This window comes from Monodelphis domestica, chromosome 3, assembly GCF_027887165.1.
Source record: "Monodelphis domestica isolate mMonDom1 chromosome 3, mMonDom1.pri, whole genome shotgun sequence".
NCBI lineage: Eukaryota > Metazoa > Chordata > Mammalia > Didelphimorphia > Didelphidae > Monodelphis > Monodelphis domestica.
In genome coordinates, this window is record NC_077229.1 from 106,039,132 (window position 1) to 106,065,015 (window position 25,884).

The window sequence follows — 25,884 nt, forward strand, 5'->3', positions numbered from 1 at the left end:
GATAGATAGCATTGCAAAGGAAAGCAATTATATTGAAATAAAGATGTAATTTTTTTTTACCTATCCAAGTTCACAGATTCCTTGAAATCTATATCCAGTCTGAGGTTTAAGAACCTCTTTGTAGTTCAACTATTTAGTGTTTGACCCAGAATTCTCCAAAGCAGTCTTCCAGCCTTGAAGACTGCCAGGGAGAAGAAATCCAAGATAGACCATTCTGGGTTTGGACAGTTCTAATTAATTCTTCTTCCATGTGACTGCTTTTCAAGTAATTGGAAAGGGCTTAATGTCCCCTCTAAATCTTCCCATGGTCAAATTACATATGCATTATGCTAAAGCTGGTTTTATAAGGATACAGGGTAGATCCTGTTGCAGAGAATTTTATTTAGATATATGTAACTTGTCAAGGATGTGGTATTGTCATTATGGCGAAGTATCATCAAAACCCATATTGTCTAGGAAGGAGCTTCATATCTTTCATCTCTCTGGGTGTAATTCACTCACAACAACCTGTCCTCAAAGTGACAGGTCTAGATTCCCAGAGAGAGAATGTTTTCATTCAAACCCCTTGTTGAGGGGAAATACACTCCCCAACTCACCACTCTAACCTTAGCCACTGAGTTTTCTATAGTTAATAACTCACAATAAGGATGCTTCTTTCTCAACCTTAAGCATAACTACATAAGGCAAAAGAAAAATATGTCTGAAGTGTTTATTAAATACTTTGTACAAAGTGCTGGGAATACAAATAGAAAAGATAATCCCTATGTTAAGGTAAAATTTTAGGGTTGTTGACTGAATATATTATATTAGTGGTCACCAGGGATTAAAATTCAATCCCAATGAAATACTCAAGTCAGTTTGGGATTTTATGGTGGTTTGATTACAATAGAAAGAAGAAATTAAGAAGGAAAAGAAGGAAAGGGTATAAGGTTTTCTCTGGCCTTCCCTCAGTCAAAGGAAGTTCAGAGGCCTCAGCCAAGGGGCCTTCTCAGAAGATTAAATCTAGCTCGGCTTCCAATTACAAGGCCTCCTCCAAGATGAGGGGCCTCCTCAGAGGATAGTGCCTTCAGGAGGTAAAGGAAAGGGGGAGTCAGCTTTATCACTTACCAAGGATGATTCAGCAAAGACACCTCACCTAAACCATGCTTACAAAGCTCCTCTCAGTGACCTCCACTGCCAAAGTCTGCCAAAGCCTCAAGCATGCCAAACCTGCCAAATGCTCCCAACACTACCAAGAGAGTGATCACAGGAAGTGATGCAAAATATATAGGCAGTTCTTTACATCACTTCCTGTGTCTCATGTACCAATGGTGGCTTAAGTTTGAATTAGGACAGTCCAGGGGGTCAGTCAGTTGTTTCTGATTTGTCACTTGCTAGCACATGCTGGTAATAGATCTTCCTCCCCAACACTTAATCCTTAAGTGGGGGTGTATACATTCCTGGTTGCTAAAACTCTAAAGACTAAGCAGGGTGGAATTCATCTAAAATTCACAATTCCCCCTGAACTAGTCTCCCCAATTGATCACTAAATCTTGTACCTCTAAATTTTCTAAGTACAGGTGTGTGTACAAAATTTCACCTTATCCCCAAAATTACAAATAGTTAGAGATAAGAGGGGAATAGAAGAGAGAAAAACAGAAAAACCAATGTTTGTTGGGTGTATTGACAAAAACCAATTAGGGGGCAGTTCCCTTTTGGCATAAAAGTATACATTCAAATTAAATGTTCAATCAACCTTCAGTTCAATCAACCACATCCAAAGTTCATTCTGGATCTTCTTGATGTAGTGTAGTTTTTTTCAGGCATCTTTCTGCAAATAGTTCATTCTCTGGATTTTAGGTGTTAGCAAGCTTCTTTCCTTGAAAATCTTTCTTGAACAAAAATTTTAAATCTTGGATTTTTATTAAAATACAATCTCCCTCTTAAGTGGGTATTAAGAAACGTCCAGTTCAGCTCAGGATGCAATGTTGAGTTATGGGGGTATATGAGTCAATTATCAAAAGAAGAGAAAAAAACCTCAAAAATATAAAGAAAAAAATGGAAGAAAGTTAAACTTTTGGGAAAAAGAAAAAAATGGAAAATCATAGTCAAATATCAAAATCTCTATATATAAAATTCTGAGTAAATAAGAATAAATTCATAATAGGCCCTTGTATTAGGGTCCAATAAATTTCTAACAGGCCCTTATATTAGGGTCCAATTAAAGTAATTTCTATCCACAACTCTGTAGGACAGAATGCAGTAATATTTCACTTACACATTTGCAGCCAAGACTACAGGAAGTTGCCATACTATAAGAGAGAAAAAGGACAGATTTTTGTGTGTGATAGGGAAGTGTCATTCCCTGGTCTGATTTTTTTTTCCGTTCTCAGGGATAGGGGGAGCCAGAATGATAGCCAAACCCCGGTACTTGTCTGTGAGTATTTCACAAAGACTGTGGTGGATACAAGGAAGTCCTATGACTTAACATATTTCAAGTTTTGCAACCTTGAGTCTCACACTAGGTCAAGTCCTTTTATAAATGGCTTAGAAGTTCATCAATCCTACCTGGATTGGTTTCTTTCTTTTTGAACTGTGTGCTCTTTTTGGGCACTCTTCAGGTTAAGTCTGTGCTTCTATGGCACTGTATAGATGTAGTCTGAGCTCCTTTTAAATTCCATTTCCTAGAATCAGACACAAACATTAATCACAGTCCCATAAGATTTTATCAATAAATGTGTTAAAGCTTTTTAGGTATGCATTAGTAGTATAGCATGTCTATCTCTCTATGATTATGTATATTTTAAACTTATATTACTGCAGAATAAAAAATAATATTGATTGTATGTCCCTTAACTACAAGAAATGAGAAAAGGGAAAAAATAAAATATATTCAAAATAAAAGAAAACCAATAATAAGAATATGGGAAACAAAACTTCAGGAATTCAATGTGTTCCCAAAAACAGTATCCACTTGTCTATGGATTATTATCTCCAATGCATGTGATAGGATACAGTCAATCAGTCTCAATAGAAGATGCTCTCTTTACATGTGAGCAATGAATCCAAGAGTCCTCTCCAATCTTTATAGATGTTGGAGTAGTTAACAATATTTGGAATGGCCCTTCCCAGGAAGGCTGAGTTGCTCCAGTATGCTGGAAGTTCTTTATATACACCTTGTCTCCTGGGTTCAGGTCATGAAGTGAAAAGTCTAGTGGTCTGGCTTGTACTGCAGCTCTGGATTCATGGAGTTCATGCAGTTTGTGCTGTAGCTCCTGTATATAGGAAGCAATAGAAGTATCTCCCCTTAATAGTGATGTATATGCAGGGGAGAAAGGCTTGGTGTGTATAGGTGGATGTCCAAAAAGCATCTCAAATGGTGAGATGTGTAGGTCTCCCCTGGGCCTGCTTCTAAGATAAAATAGGGCCAGAGGGAGAATTTCAGGCTATTTTATATGTGTCTCAGTGCATAATTTGCCAATCATACTTTTAAGTTCTCTGTTCATTCTTTCAATTTGGCCTGAGCTCTGGGGGGTGATATGGAACATGGAATTTGGGAGTTATCCCCAAGCAAGAATATATATGATTTAGAACAGAATCAGTAAAATGACTTCCTCTATCGGAATCAATACGTGCTGGCAGGCCAAAGCGAGGAATAATCTCTTTTAAAAGCACCTTAGCAACAGAAGCCACTGTGGCTCAGGCTGTAGGAAATACTTCCAGCCATCTGTTCAGTTGGTCTACTGTGACTAGACATAATTTATATTGTCTAGCCTTTGGCATTGTTATGGAATCTATTTGCAAGTGCTCAAAAGGTGTGTAAGCCAGAGGATGCCCACCAAAGGCGTTGCCACAAAAGGCGTGTTGGTTATATGCTTGGCAGGTAGAGCAGGCTATACACACTTTAGAGTTATGGTAGTTATACCAAGGGCTATCCCTACTCTCTTAACAGAGTCCATGATGCCCTGGGTACCAAAGTGTCCATTTTTTGAACAGATTGGCAAATTTGGTGATAGAAACTTTTAGGGATCAGGGGTTTTCCTTCAGATGACACACATAGTCCATTAATGTTTTGCTTTAAATTTTTGTTTCCATTTTCCCACTTCCATTTCATTCTAGGAAAGTGATAAATTTAAGTCATCAGTGGTTGTTAATGATAAAATTAATTCAGGCCCTTCTATGGTTGCTAGCTTTGCAGCAGTATCTGCCTGGTCATTTCCCCTAGAGACAGGGTCAGTGCCACCTGTATGGGCAGAGCAATGAACTACAGCTAGGGCTTTGGGCAGCTGGAGAGCAGAAAGAACTTCATTAATAATTTCTTCATTAGCTATAGATTTTCCAGCTGAGGTTAAAAATCCTCTCTGGAGCCATAGTATCCCAACTGAGTGACAAATGCCAAAAGCATATCTAGAATCCAAATAAGTTGTTGCCTTTTTATCCTTGACAATTATACAGGTGTGTTTCAGGGCTATGAGTTCTGCACCTTGAGCACTAATATTTGAGGGCAGCGAAGCTGACCACTCAGTGGCAAAGCTTTTTGTCAACCTAGTAATCATTGGTTTTGTTCTCTTTTCCTTTTATCCACAAATTATTGCAATTTTTAAGTTGATTATGTTTCCATGATCCTTTTGGGGAAACTGGTTTCCCAATAGGATCACAAGGGAGATATGTATAAAGGGAGATTTTGAGCCTTTGGACTGCATCCCCTAGAAGTCCCTTAGTCTTTCCCAAAATTCCATTTTGCTGCTTACCCACATTTTGTGTGATTGTATTTAAGTGGCTGAAACTCCTCCCTTTGTTGTTCCCTTGGACCTGCAACTGGATGAAGTCAGGCAGTTCTTTTGTTTTAGTTATTATTAATAAAACTTTATAAAATACAATATTTAGTTATTATTAGTTTTAAAACCCACACCTGCTATTAAGGGACTCATTCTAATTAGGGAGACAACACATAAGAAAATATTTTGCTGCAAGTCATTCAGAAAAATCCCATGATCCTTGAGGTGCAGTGGCAAAACAGATGAGAACACTTTGTTATTGTCATTCTACTAATCAAATCAGTTTCCAAAGTTGAAGCATTTGATGATGTAAAGGATTTTGGTGACAAGAAATTTTTGAGTCTTCAATAGATGGGACTACAAGAGACCATGCAGGAACAGTTCTCAGGCTGCATCTTCATAGGGGATGTTTCCCAAAGCATCACTATTCTTTTTTTCTTTGTCATGCAAAAACACACTTCCATATTGGTTATTGTTGTAAGAGTAAACTCATACGTAACCAAAACTACAGAATAAAATCATAAATACACTGATGTGAAAGACAAATTGTGAATTTTGATTTACTCCATCCTGCTTAGTCTTTAGAATTTTAGCAACCAGGAATGTATACACCCCCACTGAAGGATTAACTTTGAGGAGGATGGCCTATGACTGACATGTGCTAGCAAGTGACAAATCAGAAACAACTGACAGACCCCCTGGGCTATCCTAAGCCAAGCTTATTAGTACATGTGAGACGCAGGAAGTGAGGTAAAGAACTGCCTATATATTTCGTGTCACTTCCTTGCTCTGACCTCTCCCTCGGAGATGTTGGGCTTGCTCAGCGATGTTGGGCTCTCCTGGTTCAGCAAGATTGGGAGTCCTGGTGATGGTTTGGCATTTGAGGCTTGGTGGTGAGGTTACTGGGAAAAGCTTTGTAGCGTGGTTAGGTGAGGCTTCTTTCCTGAGTGACCTGGGTGAGTGGTCGGGCTGATTCCTCCTTTCCTTTACCTCCTAAAGCACTATGCTCCTAGAAGACCCCTCATCATGGAGGTCTCATGGCTGGAAGCCAAGATAGATTTAATCTTGCAGGAGGCCCCTTGGCTGAGGCCTCTGAACTTTCCTTAGCTTAAGCTAGGCCAGAGAAGTCATATTCTCTTTCCTTTCTCTCTTCTTCTTAATTTCTTCCTTCTATTGTAATTAAACTACCATAAAAATCCCAAACTGACTTGAGTATTTTATTGGGATTGAATTTAAATCTCTGGCAACCACTAAAATAATATATTCAGTCAACAACCCTAATTTTACACTTAACAAACTCCAACAGTTTTTTTTTTTTTCTGGAGGTGGATAGCATTCTCCATCATAAGATCTTCAGGATTGTCCCAGATAATTTCAATGCTGAGAGCAGTCAAGTTTTCACAGATAATCATCATACAATATTACTGTTATTATGTACAATGTTTTCCCAGTTCTGCTCATTTCACTCATTTTAGTTCATGCAGATCATTCTAGCTTTTTCTGAAATAATCTTGCTTATCATTTCTTATAGCACAATAGTATTCCATCACCAACATGTTTAGCCATTCCCCAATTGATGGACATTCCCATAATTTCCAATTCTTTGCCACTACAAAAAGAGTTGCTATAAATATTTTTGTACAAGTAGGTCCTTTCCATTTTTTAAATGATATCTTTGGGATACAGCCTAAGTAGTGGAATTACTAGATCAAAGCGTATGCACAGTTCTGGGCATAGTTCCAAACTGTCCACCAGATTGGTTGGATCAGTTCACAACTCCACCAGTAATGCATTAGTGTTCCAATTTTGCCCCATTCTCTCTAACATTTACAACTTTCCTCTATTGCCATACTGGTAAATCTGAAAGGTAGGAGGTGATACCTCAGAGTTGCTTTAGTTTGTATTTCTCTAATCAAGAATGATTTAGAACATTTTCCCATATGATTATTGATGGCTTTGATTTCTTCATCTGAAAATTGTTTGTTCATATCCTTTGACCATTTGTCAATTGGGGAATGGTTTATATTCTTATACTTTTGACTTAATTCTCTATAAATTTGAGAAATTAGATCCTTATCAGAGACAATTGTTATAAATTCCCCCCCCCAGTTTGTTGTTTCCCTTCTATTTTTGATTATATTAGTTTTGCTTGTACAAAAGCTTTTTATTTAACATAATAAAAATTCATTTTACATCTCATAATGGTCTCATACATTCTTCCATTTTCCAAAGATATGCCAGGTAAACTATTCTGTTCCCCCAATTTATTTATGGTATCACTCCTTATATCTAAATCATATATCCATTTTGACTTTATCATGGTATAGGGTGTGAGATATTGGTCTATATCTAGCATCTGCCATACTATTTTCTAATTTTCTCAGCACTTTTTGTTAAATAGCTTTAGTTCTTATTCCCCAAAGCTGGAATCTTTGGGTTTATCAAATACTAGGTTGCTAAGGTCATTTACTCTTGTATAGTGTGTATCTTATCTACTCCATTTGATTCTATTTCTTAGCCAGTACCAGATTGTTTTGATGACTACTGCTTTAAGTACAGTTTGAGATCTGGTACTGCTAGGCCACTTTCCTTCACATTTTTTTTATTAGTTCCCTTGATATTCTTGATCTTTTGTTCTTTCAGATGAATTTTGTCATTATTGTTTGAGATCTATAAAATAATTATTTGGTAGTTTGATTGGTATGGCACTGAATAAATAAATTAATTTAGATAGAATTGTTATTTTTATTATATTAGCTCAGTCTACCCAAGAATAATTAATATTTTTCTGATTGTTTAGATTTGACTTTATTTGGGTGAAAAGTGTTTTTGTAATTGTGTTCATATAATTCCCATGTTTGCCTTGGCAAGTGGATTCCCAGGTATTGTTTAGAGTGATTTTAAATGGAATTGTTCTTTCTCACTCTTGCTGCTGGACTTTGTTGGTAATATATAGAAATACTGATGATTTGTGTGAATGGATTTCATATTCTGCAACTTTACTAAAGTTATTATTTCAACTAGTTTTTTAGTTGATTCTCTAGGATTCCATCATATACCATCATATCAGCTGCAAAGTGATAGTTTAGTTTCCTCATTGGCTACTTAAATTCCTTTTTCTTTCCTTATTGCTAAAGCTATCAATTCGAATACAATATTAAATAATAGCAGTGATAATGGGAATCATTGCTTTACCCCTGATCTTATTGGGAAGGCTTCTAACTTATTGCCATTGCAGATGATACTGAAACATCACTATTCTAAAGGCTTTTGGGTTTAGATCTTGACCTGTCTTCATCAGGGTCTGGGGAGAGATTATGGACAAGGTAGTAGCAGTGGTTTGACTTATCTGGAATATGCTGCCTTCTAAAGGATCTCCTAGGATCCTTTGCTGCTTCAGTTGTATTTTAATAAAAATCCAAGATTTTGATTTTTTGTTCGAGAAAAGATCTTCAAGGAAGAAGCTTGCTAACTCCTAAATCCAGAGAATGAACTGTTGCAGAAAGATGCCAGAAAACTCACACTACATCAAGAAAATCAAGAACGAACTTTGGGTGTGGTTGATTGAACTGAAGTTTGATTGAACATTTATTGCTAATGTACACTTTTATGCCAAAGGGACTTCCCCTAATTTGGCATTCTGTCAATGCACCTAGCAAAACATTGGTTTTGTTTTCTTTTTTTTCTATTCCTCCCTCACTACTGTAATTTCCTCTTAGAAAATTGAATATTGTATACATCTGTAGTTAGAAGTGCTTTAGGACTACAAGATGATTATGTTAAATGATCAATGGGGAGACTAGTCTCCCAATAATCATCAGGGGGGGATTGTGAATCTTAAAACTGCTCAGACTGTACCTTAGAAGATTTGATTAAGCTATTAACCATTTTTAACAATGGAGGTACTTGATCAGGAATGTATTGAGAACTTTTAAAATTACTCCACCCTACTCAGACAGTGCCTTAGGGGAAGATAAAATTGTAAACTCCTGATTGAACAATGAAAAGTCCCTAACTCATACTTATAGTAAAGCTAGAACCTTAAGCTAGGTCTGTTTTTAGATCTAATACAAAAAGGTGCTAACTACCTATAAAGGTTAAATTAATCACTAAAAGGTCAAACAACTTACAAAAGGCAAGCTTAACAAAAGAGGTGTGAAGTACTCAGTAGATTTTATCTAATCAGAGAAGGTGAGAACAAAAGAATATGTGAACTAAGAATGGGCAGTTCTGGGAAAAAGCGTCTACTGTGATTGGTAGATGTGAAAATTTAGGGGAGGTGACATAATAGAAAATTTCTTTAAAAGGAGAAGGATTGAACTCAGTTGGGAGTTCAGGAGTTCAGTGGAGGACTGGAGCTTGTTTGAAGATGATCTTAAAGACTGACGTGCTCTCCCTTAGGCCCTTTCTACTATTCTCTCTCTCTCTCTCTCTCTCTCTCTCTCTCTCTCTCTCTCTCTCTCTCTCTCTCTCTCTCTCTCTCTCTCTCTCTCTCTCTCTCTCTCTCTCTCTCTCTCTCTCTCTCTCTCTCTCTCTCTCTCTCTCTCTCTCCCCCCTTCCCTTAATTCCTTCATTTGTATTAATTAAGATCTCCATGAAACCCAGCTGACTTGGGTATTTTCATATTTGGTAATTTTCCCATGGCGACCACTTAATTTTAGATTTTTAAATCAAGACACTAAAAATTATCTTTACGGTTTGACCGAAACCTTTACAGTTTTGGCAATTCACAGTCTTGGCAAAACCACATTTTCACGGTTACACAGCTAGGCAAGCTTTTTTGTGTATATGTATGTGGACATAAATATTATTTATATTTATGTATATATATGTATATTACATCAAACAAGTAATAAAATATATCACAATGCACAAATATACCAGGATCATACTTCCTTATAAATACTTTTCACTTTAGTGATGATTAGGCACATGTTTGTAGGAACCTATCAGGGAAGCACATGGGAGAATAATTATAGAGAGGAAAACTCATGTGCTAATAGTAACTTGGAGCTCTGACTTCAATATTATTGATTCATTCAAAAATATTTTCACTGTTCAGATCTGGCCTCAGATACTTCCTAGCTGTGTGACCCTAGGCAAGTCACTTAACCCCCATTGCCTAGCCCTTACTGCTCTTCTATCTTGGAATCAATACACACTATCGATGCTAATAAAGAAGGTAAGGGTTTAAAATATACATACATATATATTTATTCTCTGCACATAAAACTGCTTTTCTTCTCAATGTTTGGCTATCGATACTCACTACTTTCCTTTTTTTTAAAAAACCCTTCCCTTCTCTCTTAGAATGGATACTAAATATAATTCCAAGGTAGAGGAATGGTTAGGATTAGGCAACTGGGGTTAAGTGTTTTGCTCAGCATCCCACAGCTAGAAAGTGTCTGAGATTAGATTTGAACCCTGGTCTTCCAGACTCCAGGCCTGGGGTTCTACTCACTGATCACCTTTCAGTTAGGGAAATGTCTTTTCTATCCTTATATGCAGCATTTACAAGCGCTTTCAATCAAGGGTTGCCCCTAAAGGATGTTTGGAAAGTGCAGTTGCAGTTTTCTGTAAGCTGGAGAATTGCAAAGCTTATCAAATTGACTCTCCCTGGGTTTATACACTATACCAAAACATTTATTTTCCCATCTGGATACTGCTTTGATTCAATAGTAATAGAGCTCATAACAACGTAGCTAGATATTGAGTTTATCAGAATTCCAGAGCAGCTGTAAAACCTGTCTACTTTTCTTATAAGAGGTGGCAGCTAAGAGCAAGCCATCCTGAAAAGAATCACCTCTCTCAAACTCCAGATGGCGATGCAGGACAATAGCTGTCATTGGCCCGCTGGGCTAATGAAGTCAGTTTTCTCTCTGAGCAATCAGGAATCACTCAGCTGAAGCCAAGGGTCATTTGATGACTTTTTTTTTTTTTAATATATATTTTTCCCATGGTAACATGATTCTTGTTGTCTCCTTCCCTTCTTCCCTCCCCCCTCCCAGAGTTGATAAGCAATTCCACTGGGTTATACATGTATTATCACTAAAACCTATTTCCACATGATTCATTTCCATAATAGTGTAATCTTTTAAAACCAAAACTCCACATCATATACCCATATACACAAGTGACAAATCATATGTTTTCTTCTGCATTTCTACTCCAACATCAACTGAGGACTTTTAAATACTACATCTCCAACAAGGAAGCTTTTCAGCATTCCCAACTAGGTCTTCAATTTTTTTCAGGTTCCTATGTCAAATTATTCTCTAAGATTCCTTTACCCAGTTTTTGGATCTTTCAATGGCTTAAATGAGCCTCTGGCCACTCAGGCATAATTTTGTGGTCTCCACTGGACCCACAATATAGCAAGGTAACCCTTTATGCCTCTTTAAACTATTTATCACTCCTCAGCATTTATAGTTCATTTCCTTATCCTCTCAGTTGATGACCTTGTCTTGTTTTTCAGTGAAACAATTCACTAAGAGGGATCTTCTTGCCTTCTCATTTCATATAATCAGATGTCTTCCCCCACTATCTCCTTAACTCCTAACTCACATGAAGAGGTGCCTCTTCTCAGTAAGACAGATCTTTCTACATGTATCCTTGATGCCATTCTGTTCTGCGTTCTCCAGGGGATTGCTCTTTTTATCATTCTTACTCTTTAATATTCTCACTCTCTCTATTCACTGGCCATTTCTCTAATGCCTACAAACATGCCCATTTCCCCTCCATCATAAAAAACATTATTTGATCTGACCATCTCCAATAGCTATCAGTCCAGTCTCTCTGATTTTCAGTCTCATATCACCTGAACAGCCTATTGTCCAAAACTGAACTATCTTTCCCATAAAAATGTCTCTTCCAAACTTTTCTATTACTATTGAAGGAAAAAACTACCATGCTCCTAGTTACTCAAGCTTGCATCCTTGATGTTGATTTCAGCTTCTCACATTCACCCCATATATCTGATCTGTTGCCCAGTTTTGTCATTTCTACTTTCACAACATCATTAACATACATCTTCTCTCCTCTTATATAGCCACCCCATTGGTAGAGGCCTTCACTGCTCCATCATGACTAGATTATTGAGACAGTCTTCTGTTGATCTTCTTGCCCAATTCTCTTCCCACTCATCTCTCCTCTCTGCTCAGTTGTCAAAGTAAGCTTCCATAAGCTCAGGTATGACTTTTAAAACTCCACAAAATTTTTTCAGTGGCTTGCTATTACTTTCAAGACCAAATAGAAATTCTCTGGAATTTAAAGCCCTTTACCATCTGGCCCCTTCCTATCTTTCCAGTATTTTTTCACTTTATTCTCCTGTGTGCCTCATTGCAGTTTCTCTTCCATGATACTCCATCTCCTTACCCTGGACCTTTTTACTGTTTCCCATGCTTCGAGTGCTCTCCCTCTTCAGTTGTTTCCTGACTTCCTTCAAGACAGTTCAAATCCTAACTGCTGCAAGAAGTTTTCTTCATTCTTTCCCATTATCATTCCTTTTCCTTGGAAGCTACCTCCCATGTATTCTGTATAGGTCTGGTGTCTCCATTGGAATGTGAGCTCCTTAAGGGTAGGGACTATGTCTTTGCTTTTCTTTGTATCCTCAAAGCTTAGCACAGTGCCTGGCATATAGTCAGTATTTCATAAATATTTATATACTGTGATGTATATTTTGTACATACTTACTTGGTATATTCCATTTTTCGTCCAGTAGAATTTAAACTAGTTGAGAACAGGGACTGTTCCGTCTTGGTAACAATTTTAAAACAGAACGGCAAGGGCTAGACAAATGGGGCTAACTGACTTACCCAGAGTCACACAGCTAGAAAGTCTCTGAGGCCAGATTTGAACCCAAGTTCTCCTGACTCCAGACCTGCTGCTCTATCTATTGTGTCACCTTTCCCCCCTGGGTTTAATACAGAATTAAAAGTTACTAGGTTGTAAGTTCCAGGAGGGCAGCAACCAGATTTTATTTCTTTGCGTGTAGCCTAGTCCTTAGCATGCTGCTTCACACATCATAAGCATTTAATAAATGTTTATTTATAAAAATGAATATAGATATAATACTTTTTATTTCTATACCAGATAGGTGTTCAGGATGAAGACCTCCAGCATATCCCCTTATGTTCATTCTTTGAGAAAACATGGACAAGAATCCAATAGAATGAGAAGGCATCAATGAATAGCAGTTTACACTGCTTCAGTTCCACTGAAGTTCATGAGGTTCTTGAAACACATGTAAAAGAAGCAAATGTCCACAGAAGGAGTATTGCTAACAATTCAAATAGAGACTATTTCGAAAAGGGGGATTTGCTAACAACATTTAATAAATAGGCATTTATTTGAATCACCTGCAGAGACATATAGTCCTGCTACCGCCTTCTGTATAAATGGAAATTTTGAACCTTTGACTTCATTCCCCAGAAGTCCTTAGTATTTCCCAAAATTCCCTATAATCTCTCCTGTGTCTCCACATTGGCAGGATCATGTTGGTGTTTAACTGGCGGTAACTCTGCCCTCTTTTTTTCTTTGGGATGATGCAGCTCAAGTATGGTGGTAGCCCATGGTTTTTATTTTGTATCCTCTTTATTCCTTGATTTCTAATGCTCACTTAAAAAACCTCATAATATATAATATTTTGATATAATTTTAGATTTTACACTTCTACTTACTAGATTGTGCCAGAAAGCAGTGGGAGCCAGAGAAAGGAACCCTTCCTGTTTGAGGCCTGAGAAGACCAGACAGTGTGCAGAACTTTTCCTGTATCCTCAGAGAGATGTAATAAGCAGGGACCCACTTTGCCTACTCTCATCTCCCAAACCTATGCTTTTTCCCCACACGAGGTATACTCCTTGTGTTGCCTGAGAGTCAGGGCTTTCCAAACTTTGCCCTTCCCTGATCTTAGACCTCACTCAGGTTTCCTATTTAAAAATAGGGAGATTGGAAGCTAATTCTTATAGTTCTTGTCTCATTTTCAGAGACTGTTTGGATCTAAGAGAATCACAGAATCTCAGAACAGGAAGTATGCTATTTAGTCCATATCTGAACAAGGATCCTTGATACAACATACTAGGGAGAATTTTCATTGAGACAAGTGGACATCCAGTCTTTGCTTGAAGGTTTATAGTGAAGGACAATGCACAACCTCCTATTGTAGTCTATTCTACTTTTGAACAATTCTGATTCTTAGGAGATTTTTTGTTACATTGAGTCAAAATCTGCCTTCCTATAACAGCCATTTCCCCTAGTTCTGTGTGTGGAGATCCAGAAAAGCAAGTAAAATTCCTTTCCTAAATGAGAGTCTTTCAAAACTTGAAGGAATTTATCCTGCCCTCAACCCTCAACATGCCCGGTTTTTATAACCAATCCTGTTAGGGCATGGTTTTGAGCTCCACTCCCCATCCTGAAAGCTCTCATCTGGATTGAGCTCTGCACACAATACTGCAAATAATTGTCTGCTTGAAGTTAGTGCTTAACAAGTTTATAATTTTCCTACTCTGAAGTCATGGTTTTGTTGGTGGAACCTATGATCACATTAGCTCTTTTGGCTGCCACATCACATTACTGATTCATCCTGAAGTCTGATAAGTCTTCTAGGCTCTTTTCAAATGAACTGCTTTAGATCCTGGTCTACCATATCCTGCGCTTTTCCTGAAAAGTCATTTGCTCCTTCCTTAGATGACTCAGTTTCACTTAGAACGACTTTCTATTGAGAAACATCCTAATAGAAAGAAGTGAATTATTTACAGCAGAACTTAACCACTACCAGGGTTTTATTTCTCTTAATAAACTGACACTCCAAGAATTTTTTTACAGTTACTGCCTGTCTCTCAGAGTCTTCTTAGTTCTCCTGCCCTAGACAAGGAAAAAAAATGCTTCTTCCCTTTAGATACACAGAAACATGCTTCAAAATAAGTTTACTCAACAATTATTGATAAAATAACACTAAGCATGCAAGGTAGATACAAATATTGAATGGTCAAACATATGAAGACACAGTTCTTTAACTGGGTATCCTTCAGTAGGGGTCACACACATGAGAAAAATGAAATTGTCACACTGAATCTTATTGCCAAAGCAAGAAGTCAGGAAAAAACCAAGATATTGCTGCAAAAGCATTTTCTTGTTGTGACAATATCAGAAAACCTCATGAGTTAACAATTCCATGAACACATTCCTGATTTTCTACCTATAAGAAAGAATCCAAATTCCTAAAAGTTCATCCTTTGCAGCCCTGGCTGAATGAACAATTGACCTTCTGCCTCTTCTGAAAGTGTTTACATTAGCATCAGATAAGATTCTTACCAAGAGAGGAAGCTTCCCATTCAGCATTTCTAACATCTCTAAGTTCTTCCTATTTTGCATATCAAACATCTTTAACAGCAATAGGACCTCACAAGTTAGAACTTCCACAGATGGCCAATATCTCCCAGACTCACAGGTACCTCGTTCTAGCCCCTGGATTTGTTCTTAGTGATCTTCCCCCTCCCCATCTTCCTCATCCCTTGTCATCAGGTAGCCATGAATTGAGTTTTAACTCTAATAAAGATTTGGGCAAACATATATTTAATCCAGACTTTGGATCTTGAAAGTATTCCTTTGAAGTAGCTATCTGTATTGCTTCCCCTTGCTGTCATCAACCTATATCCATCATGTATCAATGTGTAATGATTTTCCCAACAAATACTTTAAGCTAGAGCATCAGCAGCAGTGCTTTGCTCAAACCCTTTATCCTGTTTTCTGCTTCATTCTTTCATGTCAAGTTGCCCATCTCTGTCAAAGAACACTGCCTTGGCTTGACAGTGCAGGCTACAATGACTTCTTCACCTAGTTCTTTGTTGTTGTTCTTAGGAGTATTTAGGTAGCACAATGGATCCAGCACCAGGATTGCAATCAGGAAGATCTAAGTTCAAATCTGGCTGCAGTTGGATACACTATACTGTAATGGTGAACTGTCCTAGAGGGATGTTAGATGTTACAACCCACCTAGGTACTCCCCTGGGCCAGTTAAGCACCAAACCCTTGGCTTATGGAAACAAAGTTTATTTTGGTAAAAGGAATAAGAGAAACTGGTAGATAGGACCCTAACACTCTTCAAACTACCTCCACCCAAGTTCCAAGTGCCTTGCTTAAGGGGAGGCTTCTGTTTCTTCTCTGGGTCCTGCCTATAGCTCCCTGTCCTACCTAAAACCCTTTCCCAAGCCACCTGACTCATCCTAATCTTCCCACCAGTAATTAATAAAGAAAGGGGAAAACCCTGGGTTTGGCTGCTGCACTAACTAACCCAAAGTTATAGATTACCTTAGCCCAAGAGGAATTCTGGCAGCTGGACCACTGGCAGGTGATCTTTAGACTTGGGGAAACTGGTTTCCTCCAAATAAATTCCCTACCTAGATGTCAAATGTCCATGAAATCTTGACTATCCAGGGAGAATCTCTTAGAGCAAAACCTCTCCGTCAGCTTGATGGAAATTCAGGCAGAAAGACAAAATCTACTTCCAGCTCATAGGAAATCCAAGAAGGAAGGAAGTTCAGTTATTTTCAGTTTTAGACTCCCCCAATTCCGTTCTTACCCAGAATCCTTTCCCGGAGCTTATCTCAAAATTCCTTTCTTTCAACTAACCCTAGAAAACCAGACCATCCCTAACTTATAGCCTCTCTGTCATCTTTGAGTATAAAGGACATCAACCAATCATTTGCAAAGTTTACATTTGATAATCAGAAGTGTGTATAATGGCTTATACCTGTGTTGGCAAAACTATGGCATGTGTGCTGGAGGGGGCTTCTCCCCTCTCCCTCTCTACACATGCCTGAGAACATTTCTTACATCACCTGTCCCTCTGCCCAGCAGCCCAATGGGAGTGCTTCCTCCCTACCCTGTCTGGAGTAAGGCAGGGGCCTCATATGCAGTGTGAGGGTGGCAGTTTGGGCACTCAGTTCCTAAAAGGTTTGCCATCACTAGCTTATACTGAGTGGCTGCCATATTTATAATTTATTCTCTCCAGGAAACATCTTTAAGCCAAAGTTTTTGCCTCTCCTGATGTAACAACATGAAATAATAGGAAAAATAGAGATTTGGAGTTGGAAGATCTAGGTTTAAATTCCACCTTGTCACATGACTGGACAATTTACTTCTCTGGCTTTACCTCCTCATCTATAAAATGAAATGAAATCTATCATGACCTCTAGGGTTCCTTCTAGTTCTAAAATAGGCTATAGGTGCTCTGGCTCCATCCTAACTCATATCAGAAATGGTTCTTGTCCCAAACCAAGTGTTATTTCTAATATTTGGCAGGTGAAGAGGTTGGCTCTGTCCTTTACAGAGAAGTACCAGTCAGTAAGTGGTCACACCTGGGACTGAGAAGCACAGTTGATCAGTAAAGTGCTAATATTTAACTCTCCATATCAAATGAGTTCTCTCAAACCACTCTGGTAAATTAGGACAGAAAGAACAGACATGAGAAGTCAAGTTCTAATTCGCAAGTCAACTGCCCCAACCTCTAACCAAGAAAAAGAACTGTTGATTTTATCTCCAGCAAATACAATAAATAATAATAGTTTTCTATTACCTCAAGAACATAATAAAACCCCTCAAAAGTAAACAAAGACATGCCTTCCTTCATAATGACAGCTTGACCTTTTGGCTACCCTCTTCTCTGTATTGCTGCCAGAGATTCTAGACCAAGACAATGAGGTCTCCTTGAAGACCTTGCTCAAGGAGGATCAGTTGAAGAAACTGGGAATGTTTAGTCTGGAAAAGAGAAGACTCCGAGGAGAGAGGCATATGATGGTTGTCTTCAAGTAGCTTAAGGGTTAGATTGTGAAAGAAATATCAGACTTCTTCCACCTGGCTCCAGAAGGCAAAATTAGAAGCAGTAGGAAGTTGCAGAGACATATTTCTGTGCCATATAAGGAATGTTCAAGAGTAGAATGGACTGCCTCAATAAATAGTGGCTTTCCCATCATAGGTAGTCTTCAAACAAAGGCTTTTTCAACAATATAGAACAATAGTAGCAACAAGACAGAATGGCCATATTGCTGAACTTGATAGGTAGATCTGGACTTGAATCCTACCTTTAAAATAACCTGTGAGACCATGGGCGAGTCATTTCACCTCATTGAAAGTGTTTCCTTGTCTGAAAAATGAGGAAATCTGTATACTTACCCCAAGAGTTATTGTGCTGTAATGATCAATAAGAGGGCATATGAAAAAATATTATAATCCTAGAGGTTATAAAATAGCCATCATTATTTTGTAAAGGGAGCTATTATTTGGTTATCATTTGAACTAGATGACCTCTGAAGACCCTTGCAAACTCTTGAGATCTCAGTCTGTCCATACTCAGTCTGTCCAACAGCCTAAAGAACATCACCATTCAGAAATTTAACATAACATTTCAGATGTCACCATGTTCTCTTTACACAGTCACTGATGCCAAACTTCCCAGTGCAGAACAATGACATCACCAAACTCATAGGAGATAAATAGTACCTCTAGGAGAAAGGTTGGGCTGTTCTATTCAATTCATGCCACTTTTGGGTGGAGAGTAAGGCCACAGCAGAAATTTGGCATTCTTTTTTATCATTACCCTTGGTATTGAGATATATATATACTGGACTGGTATTCTGTCATTGTGACTGAAGGGGGAATTATTACTGAATGTTTCTATATTTTCATCAACCTAATAATTCAACTACCACACATATATTTGTTATCACTCTACATGTGGCCTGGGATACACTGCTTTACCAATTAAATTAGAATAAAATTTTATAACCACCATTAAAAATTTTATCATTTATTATGGGTGAACACCAGTCAACAGAGTTCTCCTTTATATTTCCATAGTATTTACAAATTGGCTTGAGTGTGATTACACTGATGTTGAATGAAAAGTGAATGGAAAGTAAAGGTTATATACCACATGTATTATATTCACATGGTTCCTCTTCAATATGAATTCTCTGGTGTTGAATAAGTTTTGATCTCCTATTAAAGGTTTTCCTACACTCATCACATTCACTTGACTTCTCTATAGTATGAATTTTCTGATGTTTACTAAGGAAGGCCAGATATGATTTTGAAAGTTTTCCCACATTTATTACATTCATAAGGTTTTTCTCCAGTGTTAATTCTCTGATGTTGATTAAGGGTAGAGCTCCAAATGAAGGCTTGCCCACACTCTTTACATTCATATAGCTTCTCTCCAGGATGAATTCTTTGATGTTCTTGTAGGGCTGATCTTCTACTAAAAGCTTTATCACATTCATTACATTTGAATAGTTTCTCTCCAGTATGGATTCTTAGATGTTGAATAAAGAGTGAATGGTGATTAAAGGCTTTTCCACATTGACTGCATTCGAAAGGTTTCTTTCCACTATGAATTACTTGATGCTGACTAACATTTGATGTTAACTGAAGGTTTTCCCACATTCATTACATTTAAAAGGTTTCTCATCAGTATGAATTCTGCAATGTTGAATAAGGAGTGAGTTTCTGCTGAAAGCTCTCCCACATTCATTACAGTTATAGGATTTCTCACCAGTATGAATTCTCTGATGATGCATAAAACCTGTAAAGTGCGTGAAGGATTTTCCACATTCATTATATTTATAGGTTTTCTCCCCGGTATGAATTATCTGATGTCTAGTAAGAGTTGAAGGATAATTGAAGGCCTTGCCACATTCATGATATTCATCAAGCTCTTCCCTATGAATTCTCTGGTGTTGAATAAAATCTGTGAGATGAGTGAAAATTTTATCACATTTATTACATTCATAGGGTTTTCTCCTTTATGAATTTTCTGATGTTTCTTAACCCCCGAGTTACTACTAAATGTTTTTCCACATTCTTTACATTCATATGGTTTTTCTCTAGTATGAATTCTTTGATGTGATATATTTGAAGTTCTACTAAAAGATTTTCCACATTCATTACATTTACATGGCTTTTCCTCACTGAATTCTCTGATGTTCACAAAGACTTGATTGTGTACTAAAAGCTTTCTCACATTCTTTACAATTATACAGTGATTCTTTGATGTTTAGGAAGGTCTGAACTTCTATTGAAAGCTTTGCCACATTCATTACATTCAAATGGTTTCTCTCCTGTATGAGTTTTCTGGTGTCAAATAAGGACTGAATGTCGACAGAAGACCTTCTTACATTCATTACACTCATAAGATTTCTCTCCAGTGTGAACACTCTGATGCTGAATAAAACCTGCCATATAAGTGAAAGCCATCCCACATTTATCACATTTAAAGTGCTTCTCTCCGCTATAAATTTTCTTATGGTGAATAGGGGCAGATGGCTGGGCAAAACTTTGGCCATATGTATTACCTTTGTAGATTCTTTCTTTTGTAGGATCTCTCTGGTGTATAACTAGTTTGGGGATATAACCAAAAGTTTTTCCAAATTCATTATATTTTTTGCCTTTCTCCTCTATAACTGTTTTCTTGTAGAAGACTGTGACATTCTGGAAACTTTTCTGTAGGTAAACAGACTGAAGACATCTCTCCCCATTGGTGTTACTTCTCTTTTTCTCTAAACAGTCATTAAGCTCAGAGGCTTCTCCTAACTCTCTGACCTGGTTAACATCTCTTGGGAATTCTCCTGATATTTTCTATGAAATTTTACTTCTTTAGGAAGAAACAGAGTAAAAAAATTCATATCCTTCGATTTTTTTCTTGAAATCTAAAATAAACAAACAAAAAACTATCATCATGTGGGTCATAACAGCAGTTGCTTGTTGCCTGTGTGACACAAGGCAAGTCATTTAGCCAGCCTGGAAATATTTTCTCCTCTGTAAAATGAAGAGCTGGAGTAGATGATCTTTGAGATCCCCTCCAGTTCTAAATCCTATGAACTTAAGATTTTAAAAATCTGAACTTGAAAAAATCAGACTTAAAAACTCACACTCAAAGATACAGTTCAGCCAGTTCAAAGCTAAAGAACTAGCAAGATATGGTCCACAGGGTGTCTTTTTTCCCCCTCTTTCCTATGAAATCATGGGTCTTAAATAGATACAAATCTTCTTTCTATATGAAAAGAAACAAAATAAAGAATCTGGAATGAAAGACAAATGAATTAACAGTCAAGAAAGCTATAAATGAGGAGGGGTAAGGGGCAATATAAAAATATTTTTGCCAAAATAGGCAAGGACAGCAAAAGAAACAACTATATGCAGTCAAAAGAATGGGCAAAGAAAAAACTAAGATTTTACTTACAAGAACTTCCATCTTGATGGTACTTAAAAAGTTTACACAATACTTTAAATAGGTTATCTTACTGATATTCACATCAGTCCTGTAAAATAGGTGATACCTATTTTATTTTCATTTTGCAAATGAGGGAACTGAGGTTGAGAAAAGTGAAGTGATTTAACCATGGTCACAAAGCTAATCAGTGTCTGAGGAAGGATGAAAATCCAGGTCTTCCTTACTCTAAATCCATTTCTTCTTCCATTGAATATGGCTTAACTAATGAAAATGGTACCGAAGAAGAGATACTACTGTCTACTTCTCCAATAAAGAACAGTATACCTATCCCTGCCAGGAGGCATTCAGCCAGTCAATAAACATTTATTAAGTGCCTTCTATGGGCCAGGTGCTGTATGAGCACTGGGGATACAAAAAGAAGTAAAAACAGTCTTTGCCCTCAAGACATTTGCAATCTAATGGGGGAGACAATATGCAAATAAATATGGGCAACGAAGCTACGTATTGGATGAATAGGAAATAATAGAGAGATAGCACTGGAATTAAGAGGGGTTGGGGAAAGATCTATATAATTAGAAAAATTTGGACTCCATCTCCAGAACTCTTTTCTTGTCCCAAGAATCCTTTTCCCTTTGTTCATGTTTCCATTTGTTTGTTCTGTGTGTAAATAATTTTGTGGCTCCTCCTTCTTGCTCTCTTTTTCCCCAGGTGAACAGCTGGGAAAGTGGGTTTTCTTTACTGCAGTTTTTCTTCCCTTGCTTCAAGTTTATTATTAATAAATCTTATAAATATAATACTTGGAGTATTAGATATTAATTCTAAAATCTACGGTTCTTTGTAGAAGGTGAGATTTTAGTTGGGACTTAAAGGAAGCTACAGAGATCATCAATTAGAGTGGAGAAGGGAGAGGGGTCCAGTCATGGGGGGGGAAGGGGGAGTCAGAGAGACTATAAAGAGCCAAGAGATTAGTATCTTGTTCATGGAACAGCCAGGAGGCTAATATTATAGATCCTAAAGTATGTGTTGAGGTGTAGAAGGTGAGAAGACTGGAAAATGGGGAGGAGGCAGGATTATTGAAAGGTTTTGAATACCATGAGAAAAAGAAGTGCTAGCTTGTGATGTAATGTTAAGTGAGAAGAGGTCTAAAAGTAGTCTTTGATCTCTGCTCATTACCATTCACAGCTGAGTTACCGAGGACAGGAATCCACTATTAAAAAATATTGATGAACGTTGCTATACCTTAGTATGGAAGCTGTTGGATTCTTGCTGTTTTCTGGGGTAGATACTGAATTAAGTCCGGGACAAAGGCACTGTAGATCTATAAAGTAGGCTGTAGGCTTAGGTATTGGGGCTCACATCTGCAGAAATAAATTTCCCACTGTCCAATCCTGCTCTCTGGCCTTAAAACAACCTATTTATTAAAAGCAATAATTTCTTGGGCTCTATCTATGCTAACAAACAAACAAACAACCTCCCCCCTTCAGCTGAGAAATCTAACCTTCTCTCTCTGAAAGGTAGGTTTATATGCTAGATTGTTAAATTTCATCAGAGATAAAATACTTGGAGTCACAAAGACCTGGATTCAAATCTCACATCAGATACTTACTAGCAATGTTATCTCAGGCAAGCTATCTAATTTCCCCATGCCTCAGTTCCCTTATTTGTAAAATAAAAAGGGAAGATTCAATGTCCTTTAAGGTCTCTTTTAGCTATAAATCTATGTTCCAATGAAAGAGCAAGAAGATAAAATAAATATCTTCAGAACCACCCAAATTTCATACTCAGAATCATAGAATTAGAGAGAATTTCTTTAATCTAGTCTAACCCATACCTGAATAGGAATCATCTTTATAATAATAATGATGAAGTTCATATATTGGTTGAAAACTTCAGTAATGGGGAACCCACTACCTTCTAAGACTGCTCATTCTACTTCTGCACAGTTTGGATTATTATGAAATTTTCCTTATAGTAAACTAACATAAAGAACCTAATGCATTTGTGTAAGGATCATATTCCCTTTGTAAACTATAATCTTTCTGAAGGAAAGGACTTTCATTTTTATCCTGGTATACCTAATGTAAGATTAAAATCAATATCCAATAACTCCAAGTATTATATTTTAAAATTATTTATTGATAATCACTTGAAGTAGAAAAAATACAATAACCAAAATAAAAGCCTGAGTAAAGACATGTGAGAAAAATTCACCTGCCTGGGACTCACTCCACTTCCACAAACTATGAATCAGGGAAAAAAAGCATGAGAGGCAGGGCTACATCAAAATATATCCTCCCTATGTAAGGACATAGGTAAACATGTAAATAGGATGCTGGGATTTAGAGTCCTGGGGAGCAGATTCTAATTATACACTAGTTAGTATTCAGCACAGAATCATTTACAAAAGGGGTTAAAGCTTGTACTCAAATATAAAATCTATCTACAGAGATCCATTCACTGTTTTTACAGCATGAACAGGAAGTGTGTATGACTTTAGAAGGATAGAGAAAATGTATGTTAACTCTTCCTATTAGAACATAAGCTCTTTGAAGTCAGGAATTATCTTGCTTTCCTATTTGTAAGCACCTTGCACAGTGTTTTGCTCAGAGTGAGCACTTAATTTTTTTCTTCCTTTCCCCCTTCTTCTTTCTTTAATTCATTAATAGTGTACCTGTTACTGATAATAAATTCTAATCTTTTAATAGCTATATGATTTCTCTATGCCAGTCCTCAGAAATTAATCTACTTAAGTAGATAATAAACAAAGTAGAAAGTATATGATATACAGTTAAACAAATGAAGAGAAAAAAACAATCACCAATAGGTGGTTTATTCATATATGATTGTCAGTGACAAAGATATAGAATTTCTTTTAATGCCAAGTTCAGAAAAATGTGCACTACCAGAGAAGAACAAATACAAACAAGGTTTTGTTTTGTTTTTACAATGGAGAATTGAACAGAGATAAACTTGCTTCCTTATAATGAATCTATAATAAAATACCATATACTGTAATTATATTATTGGGGTAGAAGTATCTTATCTTTCACTATACTATAAATTCCAAAAAGGCAGGAATAATTTTTTAGCTAAACTTTGTATCTCCCCCAGGGTCTAGTACAGCTGATTAAAAAAAAATTATTTAATTGATTAATTTAATTTAGAGTATTTTTCCAGGATCACAAAAATTATGTTCTTTCCCTCTCCTCTCCCCAACCCCCTCCCGTGTACGTGCCAATGCACAATTCCACTGGGTTTTACATGTGTCATTGGTCAAGACCTATTTCCATATTATTGATATTTGCACTAGGGTGATGATATAGGGTTTATAACCCCAATCATATCCCCATTGATTCATGTGATCAAGCAGTTTTTCTTCTGTGTCTCTCTTCCCACAGTTCTTCCTCTGAATGTGGATAGTGTTCTTTCTCATAAGTCCTTCAGAATTGTCCTGGATCATTGCATTGCTACTGGTAGAGAAGTTCATTATGTTTGCACAGCTTATTTTTAATGTATGTTTTTGGATGACTAACTGAATACAATATAGAAATGGAGATGAAAGGCCTCCATCAAAGATGCTCAAAACTCAGTGCTTTAGGGGCAAGTGGTATTAGAGATAGGACTCACTTTGGGAAAAGAAACTGCAAAAGGGTTATCCTTTCCCTCTAGGAGAACCTTCTTACCAGCAACAGGGTATCTCAGAAGAAATCAGTACCACTCTGATTATATAGAATAAGACTGTAGTATTCTGGACCATGAACTGCCTTTTGTTTATAGGTGAAGAGATGGGGCTGAACTCTATAAATTAGTTTCAGTCACCCTTAACACTACTATAGAAAAGAGAGGGCCTGAGAAAGTAGATGGGATGGGCAAACTTTGGAGGAGATGTAGAAAAAATGATTATGGTTTAATAAAAACCAATGCACATAGATGGAAAAAGGGAAGGAAACTATTTAAAGCAACTTGGCATTGATTTCAGAGGAAAAAGTGAGATGCCCAAGGAAAATCTTTCTCTGAAATTTCAAACTGTACACTAACTATCCCAAAGAGATACCATGTTCTTTTTCTTTTTCTGTCTCCAATGGCACAGGTTCTTATTTACTTACCTCTGGAAGCATTTCTAATCATCTCCTATTCCTTAGTTCTATTATCAGTCAGCACCCACAACCCTCCTCCCAGCTCTAGATGGGAGATAATATCAGCTTTAGAGACTGGTAATTCTAAGAAAGATTATAGAGAAGGAAATAGAATATGAATCATTTGTGTTAGAAATCATAACAGTTTCAGAGTTCAAATCCAGCCCTTATAGCTATAGGATGGAGAGAAAAGAGAGAAAAAAAAATCCCAACTACAGAGATAATATAATAGGAAGGGGTCAGAGGGAAAGATCTCTCTGGTTTCAGAGAAGGATTCTAGAAATTGTTCTAGTACAGTAACTATTGAAATAAGGTCTTACCTAGTGAAACCAGGTTCCCATAATTCTCCAGCATCACATCATTATAAAGCTCCCCCTGGACAGAATCCAGCTGCCTCCACTCCTCTTGTGTAGAAAACCCAGCTACATCCTCAAAGGTCACCAGGTCCTGAAAAAATAGAGTGCTCAAAGTTCAAACCATATGGAGAATATATATATATATTCTGTGAAGATTAAATTTAACTCTCCCCTGATTATAACAATGAAATTAATTAACTCTCCCCTGATTGTGAAGATTAAATTGTAACCCCTGACTATTTTTAGAACACCCTACTTAAAGTTGAGTATGGAGATCTGCTCATTTTTAGATCTAATCACCAAAAGTGTGAACATCGCACTTAATCATTGAGTGGGAAATCTGTGACCCACATGTGCGATAAATAGTGGGTGATGAATCAGAATCAATTGACTGTCTTCTGGGAAGTCCT

General features: G+C 37.2%; 2 long non-coding RNA genes across 2 annotated transcripts; both read right to left on the bottom strand.

Annotated features, from left to right (window-relative positions):
- Positions 1-703: 703 nt before the first annotated feature.
- Positions 704-16,422, bottom strand: LOC130458318 (uncharacterized). The gene is made up of 3 exons (XR_008917475.1): positions 16,065-16,422; positions 2,548-2,663; positions 704-2,016 (listed from the first exon to the last, which is right to left on the bottom strand). It is a non-coding gene; the product is annotated as an uncharacterized LOC130458318 (long non-coding RNA).
- Positions 16,423-18,545: 2,123 nt separating this feature from the next.
- On the bottom strand, positions 18,546-25,564 carry LOC100021044 (uncharacterized). Its single transcript, XR_465665.2, has 2 exons — positions 25,439-25,564; positions 18,546-20,458 (listed from the first exon to the last, which is right to left on the bottom strand). It is a non-coding gene; the product is annotated as an uncharacterized LOC100021044 (long non-coding RNA).
- Between the last annotated feature and the right edge of the window lie 320 nt (positions 25,565-25,884).